The sequence below is a fragment of the Eschrichtius robustus genome, chromosome 6 (genome assembly GCF_028021215.1).
Source record: "Eschrichtius robustus isolate mEscRob2 chromosome 6, mEscRob2.pri, whole genome shotgun sequence".
Classification (NCBI taxonomy): Eukaryota; Metazoa; Chordata; class Mammalia; order Artiodactyla; family Eschrichtiidae; genus Eschrichtius; species Eschrichtius robustus.
In genome coordinates this window covers 144435047-144450946 of record NC_090829.1, presented here as the reverse complement: position 1 = coordinate 144450946, position 15900 = coordinate 144435047, and positions in this window count along the sequence as shown.

The window sequence follows — 15900 nt, the reverse complement described above, 5'->3', positions numbered from 1 at the left end:
TGCATTTTTCTTTCTAATTTCCATTGTGATTTCTTTGCTGCATGGGCTGTTTGGAAGTGTGGTTAAATTCCCAAACATTGGATGTTTTTTCTTCAGATTTTTAAAATTGATTTGTGGTTTTAATTCCATTGTGGTCTCAATATACTTTGATTCCTTTCTTTTTAGATTTATTGAGCCTTGTTTTATGTTCCGCAATATGGTGGCGGTCTCACGTGCCCTTGAAGAGAACATGTCCATCGTTGCTGGCTGGAGGAGCGTTCTGTAAATGTCCATCAGGTCAAGTCGGTGAGGCTGTCGGTTGTTACCAATTCAGGAACACAGCCATCCTCCTAATTTCTGTGTACCTCTCTCACGTACTGAAAGCAGTACTTAAATGTCTAATTGAGGAACTAATTTTCCATTGTCCTAGTGGTTTTTGATTCTGATATTAGGTGCGTACACACGTAGCAGTAGTGTGTCATCTTGATGAATGATGCCTTACCATTCTGAAATATCCCTCTGTCCCTAGTCCTATTCTTTGTTCTGAAGTGTAGGTTATCCTGTGAATGCAGCCACTCCAAGTAAAAAGTTAGTGTTAGCATGGAATTTCTTTTTTCATCCCTTCTAACCTATGTATGTATTTATATTTAAAGTGTTTTTTTTTGTTTTTTTGTAGACAATGTCTTCTTATCCTCCAAATTTTGGATTTCAGTGGGAATTCAGCTGAGCCACGTATGTAATTTAAAGTGTTCAGTAGTCACTTTGAAAAGTTTGAAAAAGCGGATAAAATTTTGAGAATAGTCTGTTTAACCAAATACAGCAAAAATAGTGTTTCAACATATAATCTATATAAAAGTTATTCATGAGCTATTTTACATTCTATTTTTAATCTTAATTGTCAGAAATATGGTGTGTACTTTACATAAGGTTCCTCTTTCAGAAAGCCTTGGTAGCCTAGATAAGCTGCGTGAATGACCTTGCTTTGCCCTTCCCACACCCTAATTCCCACTCTTAAGCCTCAAAGTAGCCAGTAAACAGTGAACCCTTGAAACCCTAGGCACCCCAGCGTCGGCCCCAATAGAGGCAGCGCCCCAGGCTCCTGCATTTGCACGGTCACTCTCTCCTCGGCCTCGCTGTGTGGCCGTCGGGCATGCTGTGCCCTCTAGGACTGAGTAATAAACCTCATTTCTCAAAGTTCCCTGATGGCTTTTGCTGAAGCGCGTCCTGCAACCGTAAGAACCAGACAGGCTGGTCCAGCCACAACCTTGGCTTTGGTGGGGAAAACGTCTGGGGGCTCACTCTAAGTAATTCGGGTTGTGTGAAGCACAGGTGCAGTTTTGTAAGAAAGCTCCGTACCATTTTCCAGAGTGGGTGTGTCATTTTACATTCCTATGGGTGATGCATGTTGACCCAGTTTCTCTGCACCCTCACCAGCATTTGGTGTCGTCACTGTTTTATCTTAAGTGAGTTTTGAGAGTTCTTTATTCAAGTTCTTTGCCAGATATGGTTTGCAAACGTCTTCTCCCAGGGCGCAATTCCTTTTTTCATCCTTTGAACACGGGGTCTTTTGCAAAGCAAACACATGTAATATGGATGGGCTCCAGTTTATCAGTTTTTTCCTTTGACGGATGGTGCTTTTGGTGTCAAGAATCCTTTTCCTAGCCCTAGCCCCTAAGGATTTTCTCCTATGATATTTCTAGATGTTTCATAGTTTCATGTTTTACATTTAAATCCATGATCCATCATGAGTTAATTTGAAATTTATTTCTTTATTTGCTTTTGGCTGCGTTGGCTCTTTGTTGTGGTGCGCGGGCTTCTCATCCCAGTGGCTTCTCTTGTTGTGGAGCATGGGCTCTAGGAGCATGGGCTTGAGTAGTTGTGGCACACGGGCTTCAGTAGTTGTGGCTCTAGAGCGCAGGCTCAGTAGTTGTGGTGCATGGGCTTAGTTGCTCCACTGCATGTGGGATCTTCCCGGACCAAGGCTCGAACCCGTGTCCCCTGCATTGGCAGGCGGATTCTTAACCACTGCGCCACCAGGGAAGCCCAATCATGAGTTAATTTGTATGTAAGATGTGAGGTTCTGTTCTTTGACTGTGGGCGTCTGCCTGCCCTGGCACCACTTGTTGGGAAGGCTGTCTGTCCTCCGTTGAATTGCTGTTGTGGCCTTCATTGTGGAAGGATATCTTCGCTGGATGTAGTTCTTTCATTGTCATTTCTTTGGAGATGTTCCTGCTCTGTCTCGGGGCTGCCCTCGTCTCCCCAGTGTCTGTTTTCCTCTGTGCTTGTGGCCTCAGTGTCTGTGCACAAAGTCCGTGCCCAGCTTTGTGCCCCTGCAGCTGGACCCTCTGCCTTTTCCTTTGCAGGTTGGCACAGTGGCAGGCGTGGTCAGTGGAGGGCACTGGGCTGGGCTGGGGGGCCACTGCAGGAGGACGGGGTTGCTGCTCCAGGGCCCAGGGCCCTTTCTTCCTGGGCTGTGATATGCCGGCCAGCAGCACGGGCTGCTCTGTGACACCCCAGTGGGCTCCCAGTGAGTGTCCACCGCACCCCAGCAGGAGGTGTCCTGGCACGTGCCCTGGCACCACGTCCAGCTCCCAGGGAGTCTGTCTCCCGGTGCCCCAGTGAGTTGCTGGAACCCTGGCAGGCAGCTTTCTGCTCGCCAGCGCCACCAGCTGGCACACCACAGCCGCACCCCCTCAAACAAGGTCCAGTCCCCACCCCAAACCCCCAGTGGGATGCTGCCATCTCCCCGAGGTCCACAGATGCCACGCTTCTCCTGGCTTGTTCCTTCTTGGACCCTCTGTGTCAGTCCTGGAGGTGCTGGCTACTCCCAGACCTCAGATTCCTTTGTTCTTTAAAGTTCTTTATGCTTTACTCAGCAACCCTCTGCTCCTATTTAACAATTCTTTATATTAGAGTTTTCCTCCTTAAATTATCTGTGTGATTTCTGTCTCTTGACTGATACACCTTCTTTTCCCCACTGTACATAATGTGTCTTCTTTTCCTGGCTTTTTAAAAAGTTTTCCTCTTCATCACTGGTTTTCTATAATTTGATCACGATGTGCTTTGGGGGTATGTGTGTGTTTATCCTGTTTAGCATTTGCTGAGTTTCTTAGATCTGTGGATTTATCATTTTTATCAAATTTGGGAGTTTCCAAGTATTATTTCTTCAAATATTTTTTTCCTTCCCCCTTCTCTCTTTGCCTCCTGCAAACTCCAGTACTTGTATTTCAGACTGTGTGATGCGGGCACCAAGGTCAGCCAGTCTCGGCGGTTCCTCTTCGGGCCTTTTCCTATTTGTGCTTCATTGTGGATAGATTCTTTTTTTTGAAATATATTTTTGGCTGTGTTGGGTCTTTGTTGCTGCACACGGGCTTTCTCTAGTTGCGGTGAGCAGGGGCTACTCTTCGTTGCGGTGCGTGGGCTTCTCATTGGGGTGGCTTGTCTGTTGCGGAGCACAGGCTCTAGGCGCGTGGGCTTCAGTAGTTGTGGCACGCAGGCTCAGTGGTTGTGGCTCGCGGGCTCTAGAGCGCAGGCTCAGTAGTTGTGGCGCACGGGCTTAGTTGCTCTGCGGCATGTGGGATCTTCCCGGACCAGGGCTCGAACCCGTGTCCCCTGCACTGGCAGGCGGATTCTTAACCACTGCGCCACCAGGGAATTACCATGGATGGATTCTGTTTCTCATCTTCACGTTCCCTGATCTTTTCTTCTGTGGTTTGTAAGCTGCTGTCAATCCAAGGCTGAGTATTTTCTGAATCAGATATTGTATTTTTCATCTCTGTAATTTCGATTTTGTTCTTTTAAAAATATGTTTCGGGCTTCCCTGGTGGCGCGGTGGTTGAGAATCTGCCTGCCAATGCAGGGGACACGGGTTCGAGCCCTGGTCTGGGAAGATCCCGCATGCCGCGGAGCGGCTGGGCCCGTGAGCCACAATTACTGGGCCTGCGCGTCTGGAGCCTGTGCTCCGCAACAAAGAGAGGCCGCGATGGTGAGAGGCCCGCGCACCGTGATGAAGAGTGGCCCCCGCTTGCCACAGCTAGAGAAAGCCCTCGCATAGAAACGAAGACCCAACACAGCTATAAAATAAAAAATAAATTAATTAATTAAAAAAAAAAGTTTCATTTTTCTCATGATACTCATTAAAAAAGTGTCCTTGAGCACACGGTGCCTACTTAAAATGATTGTTTTCTTTTACGTTAACTCCATCTTGTCTGTCATTTCTGGTCTGTTTCTGCTGACTGGTTTACCTTCTGTTTATGGCACCTATTTTCCTGCTACTATGTCCAGGAGGTTTTTTATTGGGTGCCTGATATTGTGACACTTTCACGGTTGAGTGCTCAGCTTTATTATCTTCCTTTAAAGAATGTTTCACTCTTCCTGGCAGGCTGTTAATAAGCTCCTGTGGATGAAGTCGGTCCTTTTGGGGTCTGTTTTGGAGCTCATCGGGGCAGGTCTGGAGCAGCCTTTAGAGGGATAGTGTACTCTGCTTTCTGAGGCCGGCCCACCTGGCATCCCTGGGGAACACCCTGTATGTTCATGAAGTCTCCCCATGCTGGGCTGGCCGGAGGGGCCTCGGATGACGTCTGGTCTGGGAATTGTCTTGTCCTCAGAAGTACTCGTGTGAGCCTCGCGGGGTTTCACCACACGTGCGCAGGGTGGTGTTGAAGCAAAGACCCAAGGGGACCCGGGCAGCTCCCTCTTCTCAGGCGCCCTGTCCCAAACTCAGCTGCCCTGCCTCCGAATTCCCTTCCACCTGGACCTGCCCCCGCTGTGCTGCAGCCGAAGGATTACTTGAGGCAAAAAGTCCTGAGGCCTGTGTCGCCAGGTTTCCAGTTGGTCCTGGGGGGCGGGGGGTGTGTGTCTGGGCCCACCATGTTCCCCGTGGTCTGCGGTTGAGTCACATTTGTCCTGTGACGAGTGAGGCCTGGCCTCTCGTCTCTGACCTGCCTGTGACCGTCCTTGGCCCAGTTGCTTGGCAGTGTTTCCTGGGGGGAGGGGGGGCTGATCTGAAGGACATCTTTCTAGCCTTTCCTCTGTTATGTGAATTGCGCATCTTTCCCAGTTTGACTTTTGGCTTTTTTTTAAGATATTTTCTTTTTAATATGGCCTTTTCTGGTAGTCAGATTCATCCATCTTTTTATGATTTTGGGTATCACACTGTATTTGGGAAGGTTTTCTCCACTCTGCATACCTTTGAAACAGCTGGTTTAGGAATGCGGGGGGGGGGGGGCAGAAGCGTGGTACCAAGGACAGGACAAGCCCGCCTGACGTGGGGAGGAATGTGTGGGAAGACTGTGATTTCCGCATCAAAAGCCATTTATTTTTCCCCCCAAGCCTGGCTTTTTACCCGTGAAATGGAAGCAAAGTGGTGCTAAGATTCACAGTGGGATTTGCCAATTTTTGAAGCAGAAAATCACCAGCCTGACATTTGATGTTATGTTTTGCTGGTTCCAATTCCATGACAAAGAAATGAAAGAAAATAATAAAGCTGTATTCATGGCTCCTCTGGGTGTTTTGTTTTGATTTTTGCTGGCCTGATGGGGAGGGGAGGCATCCGGAGGGGGAAGGGCCTGTGAGCGGCCAGCGCAGCTGAGAGCACACGGGCGGTAGCCAGGTGGGCAGGGGTGGCCACCGAGGAGGTCAGGGTTCCTGGAAGCCTGCGGTTCCGGGCCAAGCATCTCTTAGGTCAGTGCTCTTTGAGGTTACTGGCTGAGACGGACCGTTACTCAGAGAAATCAAAAGGCTATGAGACATCGGTCACGGTGACCCTGCTCGGAACACATCTGCTCCTTTTGTGAAATATTCCGATGACAGTGAATATTCCAGTGAAGTGGCTTGTTCTGCACAGCAGGCGGGCAGACAGCGCCCTTGACTTAGGATCACGTGATGATCTACCTCAACTCTCCAGCTTTCTTAATCTGACCCGAAGAGCAGACAAAGCAGGCCCCCCACTTGCCCTGCACCCGCGAATCCTGCCGGGTCAAGTCTGACTGTACAGCACCGTGTGGTCAGGGCCCCTCTGCAGTTGAGCCTTGCTGGGGAGCTTGCTTTGAACCTTAACAAAGTTCAGTATTCAAAAAAAGACCCCCAAAGCCACCAGCACAGGTGAGAGCAGACTTTTCTCTGGTAGGTGCGTGTTGGAAAGCTCTTCACTGTATGTGGTTAAATGAGGACAACAGCACGTTAGAAATAAGTATACATAAGAAAGTTATTAAGGAACTACCCCAGAAAAACCACAGGCCCAGACATTCACAGGGGAATTCTACCAAACTTCAAGGACCAGATAGTCCCAGAGCACCATAAAGTGTTCCAGAGTGTAGAAAAGGAAGGAAAGCACTTCCTAATTCCTCTTGTGAAGCTAGTATAATATCAGATACTTAAACCAGAGAAAGACAGTATAAAGGGAAAAACCTGTATACCAGTATCACTCATGAATATCAGTGCAAAATTACTAAGTATTAGCAGCTGGAATCTAACATAAAAATAATACAATAGCATTACAAAAATAATACATCATGACTGGGATTTATATTAAGAATGTAAGGTTTGTTCAATATTAGTATCACTTATCACATTAACACATCTAAAAAAAAAATTCATAGTTCTCTCCATGGATATGTCTTGTACAAAATTCAGTACCATGATAAAAGAATGGGAAAAAAAATTGTGGTAAAATGTACATACAATATGCCGTTTTAGCCATTTTTAAGTGCACAGTTCAGTGGCATTAAGTACAGTCACACTGTTTACAGCCATCTGACACAATACACCTTAGTCCTAAAGCCAGTACCTTACTTTATGAAGAGGCACTTAGAGGCATTTCCATTAATGTCAGGAAAAAGGCACGAATGCCCGCTACCTTTTCTACTATCCTGCACGTATCAGACAAGAGGAGTCAATTAGAGGCATAACAATTGGTAAAGAAGAAGTAAAACCATCTCTATTTGCAGATGACAGGATGGTCTATCTGGAAAACCCTTAGGGGATCAATGATTTAAAAAAAAAAATTCAGGGCTTCCCTGGTGGTGCAGTGGTTGAGAATCTGCCTGCCAATGCAGGGGACACGGGTTCGAGCCCTGGTCTGGGAAGATCCCACATGCCGTGGAGCAACTAAGCCCGTGCGCCACAACTACTGAGCTTGCGCATCTGGAGCCTGTGCTCCGCAACAAGAGAGGCCACGATAGTGAGAGGCCCGCGCACCGCGATGAAGAGTGGCCCCGCTTGCCGCAACTAGAGAAAGTCCTCGCACAGAAACGAAGACCCAACGCAGCCAAAAATAAATAAATTAATTAATTTAAAAAAATTCAGTGAAGTAGCTGGTTACAAAGTTAATATTAAAAAGTCAATAGACTGCCTAGATATGAACAATAAGAGACAATATGGAAAAATTCCGTTTACAATTGCAGCAGAGTTTGCTCAGGAATAAATTTAACCAGAAACGTGGAAACCTCTACAATTAACATTTTAAAGCAGTCTTGAAAGACACAAAAGTAGACTTGAAGAAATGGAAAGACGTGTCTCCTTTTGGGTGGAATGACTCAGCTTTACAGAGATGCCAGGTCTCCCTAACTTTACAAATTCAGAGCAGTCCCACTAAAACTATTAGCTGTTTTATGGAGCTAGGCAAGTTGATCCTGAAGTTCATATGGAAAAACAAACAAAAATAGCCAGAAAAACATGGAAAGATGAGGAGGGGGACCAACCCAACCAGCATTAACACCATCAAGCCTCTAGAGTCAAGACCGTTTGGTGCAGGCACGTGAATAAATAGAGCTCAGAATAAGAAAGAAAATGCAGAAGTAGCCACAAGTATATGTGGAAGCTGAGTGAGTGACAAGGTAGTGTCTCAAATCATTGGGTGAAGATGAATTTTTTAGAAAATGTCCTGGGACAATTGGGTTGCCATTTGGAAAAAGGTAAAATTAGATCCTTATCTCACTCCATACACAAGAATGAAATCCAAATAGATTAGGAAGTAAGAAATGAAACTACACAAGTAATGGAAGAAAATATAGGTGGATTTCTTCTTAACTTTGGTGTAGGGAAGGTCTAACTATGACCCGAAATCCAGAGACAATATGAGAAAAGTATTGATACATTTGACTGCGTACACATAAAAAAAAAATTGTATCACAGAAAACACCATAAACCAAATAAAAACTGAACTGATAAACTGAGAGGAAATATATGCAACACAGACCAAAGAGTTGTCTCTTTGTAATATCTCTAACATATAAAGAGCCTTTTAAAAAACTGAGTGACAAAAGGATTAAAAACCGGGGAGAGGGGCTTCCCTGGTGGCGCAGTGGTTGAGAATCTGCCTGCCAATGCAGGGGACATGGGTTTGAGCCCTGGTCTGGGAGGATCCCACATGCCGTGGAGCAACTGGGCCCGTGAGCCACAACTACTGAGCCTGCGCATCTGGAGCCTGTGCTCCGCAACAAGAGAGGCCGCGATAGTGAGAGGCCCGCGCACCGCGATGAAGAGTGGCCCCCGCTTGCCGCAACTAGAGAAAGCCCTCGCACAGAAACGAAGACTCAACACAGCCAAAAATAAATAAATAAATAAATAAATTAAAAAAAAAAAAAAAAAACCAGGGAGAAAGGGGAAAAAGACATGCCCAGATAATTTACAAAAAGGGTATAAAAATGACTCTCAAACATGAAAAAGAAAAAGTTCAGACTCACTCAAAACTAGAGAAATGCAAATTAAAACGACAATGAGATACTGTTTCTCACTTACCAGATTGCCAAAAACTTAAATAAAATGACACACTCAGTTGGTGAGGCTCTGGGGAAAAGCCCTCTTGTACATTGCTAGAAGGAATGCAAATCGGCACAACTCTTTTGGAGGGAAATTTGGCAATAACTAGCAAAACCACACATGCACTTATGTTCTTCTCCTCCCACTTCTTGGGATCTACCCTGAGGATACATGTCCAACAATATGAAAATACACACCCATAATGTTATTTACTGAGCATGATTTGTCACCGTAAAGTGTAGGAACCAGTGCAAATGCCCACATAGGGAAGGTTAAATAAACAGGGTACACCCACACAGTGGAGCCTGTGCAGCCGTAGTGATGAATGAAGAAGATCTATGTGAACAGACACAGTGATTACCAGGACATACTGTTAGGTGTAAGGATACCATGCACAAGTGTGTCTGTAGCATGATCCCTTCATGCGAGAAAGATGGGGTTGTAAGAAAAGACACAGGCACCTGCTTATTTGTGTAGAAGAAATACAGGATAAACCAGAAACTAAAGAGGGTGGTTGGTTACCTGCGGGGGGTGCGGGGGAGTGGGAGCAAATTTCGTCTAAGGATACTTTGTTTTGTTTTGGCCACACCATGTGGCATGTGGGATCTTAGTTCCCCAACCAGGGATTGAACCCATGTCCCCTGCAGTGGAAGCACAGAGTCCTAACCACTGGACTGCCAGGGAACTGGATACTTTTTGTTTTTAAAGCTCCCATGCTTAGAACTATAGTAGTGCACCCCCAAATAAATGATGAAAACCAAGGACTATATGGGGAGAAATGAATACAAACAGTAACAAATGAACCTAACTCTCTTACAGTGAGTAATGAACCCCTGTGAAGGAGGCCAGGAAGGAAAGAACCAACTTAAGTCACTTTGGAGAACAGTATTTTGACAGGATACTCTTAAGTCTAAAGACAAAAAGAATTGGACAAAATACTGTCCTTTAGATAGTAAATTTGTTTCACCCAGGGTTATGGGTTAGTAATACTGAAACTACTGTGTGTCAGAAAATACCTAGAGAGAAAGGAAAATGAAAACAAATTTACAAATCCTATGGGATGCTGCAAAAGCAATTCTAAGAGGGAAGTTCATAGCGATACAGGTATTCCTCCAGAAACAAGTCAAATAAACAACCTAACCTACCACCTAAAAGAATTAGAAAAAGAAGAACAAACAAAACACAGAGTCAGCAGAAGGAAGAAAATAGTAAATGTCAGAGGAAATAAAGAGAGATAAAAATAATATAAAAGATCAATAAAACTAAGAGCAGTTTTGTTTTCTTAAAAAAGATAAACAAAATTGACAAACCTCTAGCAAGGTTCACCAAGAAGAAAAGAGAGAGGACCCAAATAAAATAAGAAATGAAAGAGGAGAAATAACAATCAATACCACAGAAATACAAAAAATCATAAGAGAACACTATAAACAACAAATTGGACAACCTAGAAGAAATGGACAAGTTTCTAGAAACATACAGCCCACCAAAACTGAGTCAAGAAGAAACAGATAATTTGAACAGATTGATCACTAGAAGTGAAATAGAATCTGTTAAAAACAAAACAAACAAAAAACCCCCCAAAACTCCCTGCAAACAAAATCCAGGACCTGATGGTTTCACTGAGGAATTCTACCAAACATACAAAGAAGAATTTATACCTGTCCTTCTAAAACTATTCCAAAAAATTGAAGAGGAGGGAACTACTCCCAAATCAATTCTTTGTGGCCACAGTTACCCTGATACCAAAACCAGACAAAGACACTACAAAAAAAAGAAAATTACAGGCCAATATCTTTGATGAATGTAGAAGCAAAAATCCTCAACAAAATATTAGCAAACTGAATCCATCAACACATAAAAAGGATTGTACACCATGATCAAGTTGGATTCATTCAGGTCACAAGGATGGTTCAATATAAGCAAAATCAATGTGATACATCACATTAACAAAAGAAAAGACAAAAACCACATGATCATCTCAATAGATGCAGAAAAAGCATTTGACAAAATTCAACATCCATTCATGATAAAAACTCACCAAAGTGGGTATAGAGGGAACATATCTCAACATGATAAAGGCCATTTATGATATACCCACAGGCAACATAATACTCGATGAAAACATTCCCGCTAAATTCAGGAACAAGACAAGGATGCCCACTCTCACCACTTCTATTCAACATAGTATCGGAAGTCTTAGCGACAGCAATCAGACAAGAAGAAGAAATAAAAGGTATACAAGGGACTTCCCTGGTGGTACAGTGGTTAAGAATCCACCTGCCAATTCAGGGGACATGGGTTTGAGCCCTGGTCCCCGAGGATCCCACATGCCGCAGAGTAACTAATCCTGTGTGCCACAACTACTGAACCTGTGCTCTAGAGCCCGCAAGCCACAACTACTGAGCCCGCGTGCCACAACTACTGAAGCCCATGAGCCTAGAGCCCATGCTCCACAGCAAGAGAAGCCGCCGCAATGAGAAGCCCGCGTGCTGCAACAAAGAGTAGCCCCCACTCGCCACAACTAGAGAAAGCCCACATGCAGCAACAAAGACCCAACACAGCCAAAGATAAATAAATTAATTAATTAATTTTAAAAAAAGTATCCAAATTGGAAGGGAAGAGGTAAAACTGTCACTATTTGCAGATGACATGATACTCTATATTGAAAATCCTAAAGTCTCCACACAAAACTATTATAACTAATAAATGAATTCAGCAAGGTAGTAGAATACAAGATTAATACACAGAAATCTATTGTGCTTCTTTACACTATTAATGAAATATCAGAAAGAGAAAGGAAAAAAAAATCCTGTTTAAAATTGCAGTAAAAAATACCCAGGAATAAACTTAACCAATGAGGTGAAAGACCTATATGATGAAAACTCTAAAACATTGATAAAGGAGGGACTTGCCTGGTGGTCCAGTGGTTAAGACTCCATGCTTCCAATGTACAGGGCGTGGGTTTGATCCCTGGTCAGGGAACTAAGAACCCACATGCCACGTGGCAAAAACAAAAACAACAACAACAAAAAACACATTGATAAAGGAAATTGAAGATGATTCAAAGAAATGGAAAGATATCCCATGGTCTTGGAATAGGAGAATTAAAATCGTTAAAATGGCCATACTACCCAAAGCAATCTATGGATTGAATGCAATCCTTATCAAAATACCCATGACATTTTCCACAGAACTAGAAAAAAATAATCCTAAAGTTTATATGGGACCACAAAAGACCCAGAATTACTAGACAATATTACTAGACAATTACTAGACAAATGTAGTATTACCCAGACAATACTACATAGCTACAGTAATCAAAAACAGCCTGGTACTTGCACAAAAACAGACACACACAGATCAGTGGAACAGAATAGAGGGCCCAGAAATAACCCCCCACACATATGGTCAACTAATCTATGACAAAGGAGGCAAGAATATAAAATGGAGAAAAGACAGTCTCTTCAGCAAATGGTGTTGGGAAAACTGGACAGCTACATGTAAATCAATGAAATTAGAACATTTCTTCACATCATATATAACAATAAACTCAAAGTGGTTTAAAGACCTAAAATATAAAACATGACACCATAAAACTCCTAGAAGAGAACATAGGCAAAATATTGTTGAACAAAAATTGTAGCAATATTTTCTTAGATCAGTCTCCCAAGGCAAAAGAAATAAAAATAAAAATAAACAAATGGGACCTAATCAAACTTACAAGCTTTTACACAGCAAAGGAAACCATCAACAAAATGAAAAGACAACTTATGGAATGGGAGAAAATATTTGCAAACAATGCAACTGACAAGGGGTTAATATCCAAAATATGCAAACACCTCATACAACTCAATATTGAAAAAAACAAATAACCCAATCAAAAAAATGGGCATGAGACCTAAATAGACATTTTTCCCAAAGAAGACATACAGGTGGCCAACAGGAACATGAAAAGATGCTCAACATTGCTAATTATTAGAGAAATGCAATCAAAACCACAATGAGGTATCACCTCACACCGGTCAGTATGGCCATCATCAAAAATTCTACAAATAATAAAAGCTGGAGAGGGTGTGGAGAAAAGAGGACCGCTGTACACTGTTGGTTGGAATGTAAATTGGTGCAGCCATTATGGAAAACAGCATGGAACTTCCTTAAGAAACTAAAAAAAGAGCTATCATATGAGCCAGCAATCCCACTCCTGGGAAAAAATGAAAACTATTTTGAAAAAGATACATGCACCCCAATGTTCACTGCAGCACTATTTACAGTAGCCAAGACATGGAAGCAACCTAAATGTCCATCGACAGATGAATGGATAAAGAAGCTGTGGTATACTTATACAATGGAATATTACTCAGCCATAAAAAAGAATGAAATAATGCCATTTGCAGCAACATGGATGGACCTAGAGTGTTATGCTTAGTGAAGTAAGTCAGACAGAGAAAGACAAATACTATACGATATCATTTGTATGTGGAATCTAAAAAATAATACAAATAAATGTATATACAAAACAGAAACAGAATCACATAGAAAACAAACTTATGGTTACCAAAGGGGAGAGGGAGGGGAGAGGGACATATTAGGAGTATGGGATTAACAAATACAAACTACTATACATAAAATAGATAAATAACAAGGATATATTGTATAGCACAGGGAATTATATTTAATATCTTGTAAAAAAGTTACTCTGTGTGCACATTAGGACTGAATAAATAATTAAATACATGATGGAGAAGGAGGCCAGGATTCTTACTGTTGTAGAAAGACGTTACAAATAAGGAAAGGAGAGAGCTGCAAGGAACCTGGTGGTGTTGGATTGCATCTGAGAAATCAGTGTGAATCTATGGTTTTTGATATATGGGTATGTAGACATGTAGAAACAGAAATTAATACAGAGTATGCATATGCTTGGGTTAGCATATATACATATTTTCTAGCTCTCGTTGCTCAAAGACAATGCCATCTCAGTCACAATGAGCTCACCTGGCACCCAGATCTTGGTGTTTAAGCACCATTCTCCAATGTAAGGAACCAAGGATCCTTGGAGAACTGGTTGATTCCAGGACTGTGATAGGGAAATACAAGCTGAGCCTGAAACATCTTGTGGAACGAGAAAACAAGGAATTGCTTGAAAAAGAGGGGCATTTGTTGAAAGTACACAGGAACCAACCTGCAGGAATTCCCAATTGCCAAATCTAGGATAATCTGGGCAACTAAATAAATGGTGATTGAGTTGTATTATAACCCTAGCATAAAATAGGTATCCACAAGCTCATATAAAGTATTGAATAAATAAATAAATGGTGGAGGAGAGACAGTTCTTCCTTACAGAAGAGCTCCAATTAAAATGTAAAAGGAAGGACTGAAATTCAAAATCACCTCTAGGCACACGCCACCATGATAATCATTGCCAGCAAGACCCACCGGTGGATGCTCAGTTCCGAGGGCAAAAGTTTGGGGAGCAACAGGACAGTTGCACAGTTTTAAAGTACCTCCTCCAAGATATTTATTCATTACAAAGGGAAACTATACCTTTACAATGGAAACCCCCAGCAGACGCCCCCTAGCCTGGTGATCAAGGTCAGCCTCCCCTGTAAATCAGGCTTGTGGACACCACACACCCCCTGACCTGCCTGATGCACTGAGCAGGACCTGACGTCATGGCTGTGGAGCTCCTGCCAACATGAGTAACCCATGAAACAATGTCAGACAAGCTCTCTTGGAGGGACAGTCTCCAGGGCTCATCCTTCCAAGGCGTCATGGCCACTACGGACGGGTGCACTGGGGACAGCCTCAGTGTGGAGGTGAGTGGGGACCCGGCAACCCGGGGGAGTGTGGGAGCCTGGCTTGGATCCTGGAACAGGAAGAGGACGTCAGTGGGACACTTATTAAACACGGGAGGTACCTGGCCTGGTGTGTGTTTATGGGAATGGAGTGGCAGAGGCGGGGCAGTTGATAAGGAGGAGAGACGGGAGGGCCGCAGGAGGGAGTCCACAGGAAGGGGAGCCAGGTGGGACCAGTGGCTGCCTGTCCTGCCTTCGTGGGGTTGGTTGCATTTGGGGGCGGGGGTTAATTTACACACGGAAAGACGGAGAGCTCCATGATACTGTTGGGTGGGCACTGACAGACGTGCACACCACACGCCATCATTCAAACCAAGCTGAGGGCTTCCATCCCTGGAGACTTTCCTTGGGCCCCTGACACCAGTACCTCCCCAGGACCACGCTTGGACCAGGGCAAGTGGAACCCCATGCCTCGGGCGTAGGTTGATGGGTTCAGCAAATAAAAGTGGTTTGGGAACCCTCCCCGGGGCCCCACACCTTGAAGTGCCTTCCTCTGAATTTTCCAAGTACTTCTCATGCTTGGGAATGGCCGATCCCCATCTTTCCCTTTTGGGGCACTTCGTTATCCTCTACACTCTACCTCCTGGGATTGACCAGTGCATCCCTCGCTCATGTGCTGCAGCCCTGTGTATGTGTGTGTGTATGTCTGTGTGTGTGTGTGTGTGTGTGTCTGCATGCCCAACTTCTGCTCGCCCTTTCATGTTCCACTGCTCAGGGAAAGCACCCAAGAGCAGCAAGATGGTGGGGGGCCTCCTTTGCTCTGTGTGCCCCCCCTGGCTGTCAGCAGGCAGTCCTGGGAGTGGCCACACCCATCTCCTCTGAGGGCCGTGAGACCCTTGCTCCCATACCTTTATCCTTTCTGGTCTCCGATCCAGGCAATTATGTCAGGCTCACCCTGTGGGAAAAGGCATGGACCTTCCTTGTGCAAATGGGCCGTCTCTTCTGGCTCCACCCTGGCCCCTCTCCTGGCCTCCCACTGGTGGCAGTGTGGAGGGCATGGGTGTGGCAACATTGAGAGAGTTCTGGGAGTGTAGCGATCACAGCTGGGGAGGCCGGTTGGAGACAAGACTGGAAGATGCCTTGTCCTACATGAAATTTCCAACAGTAAATCCAACATGGCCAGAAGAGGAACTGTCATTCACATTTGCATTTGCGATCACCATTAACCACACGTTTGAAAGCCATCGGAAGCCGCTATTCACAGCAGCAAGATGGGTGGTACAGCATCCCAAGTGCTGGGGGAACCACTATGAAATAAGTGGTCTTAGGGAACTGGGCAGCAGGAAGACCTAGATTGCTTCCATGAAAA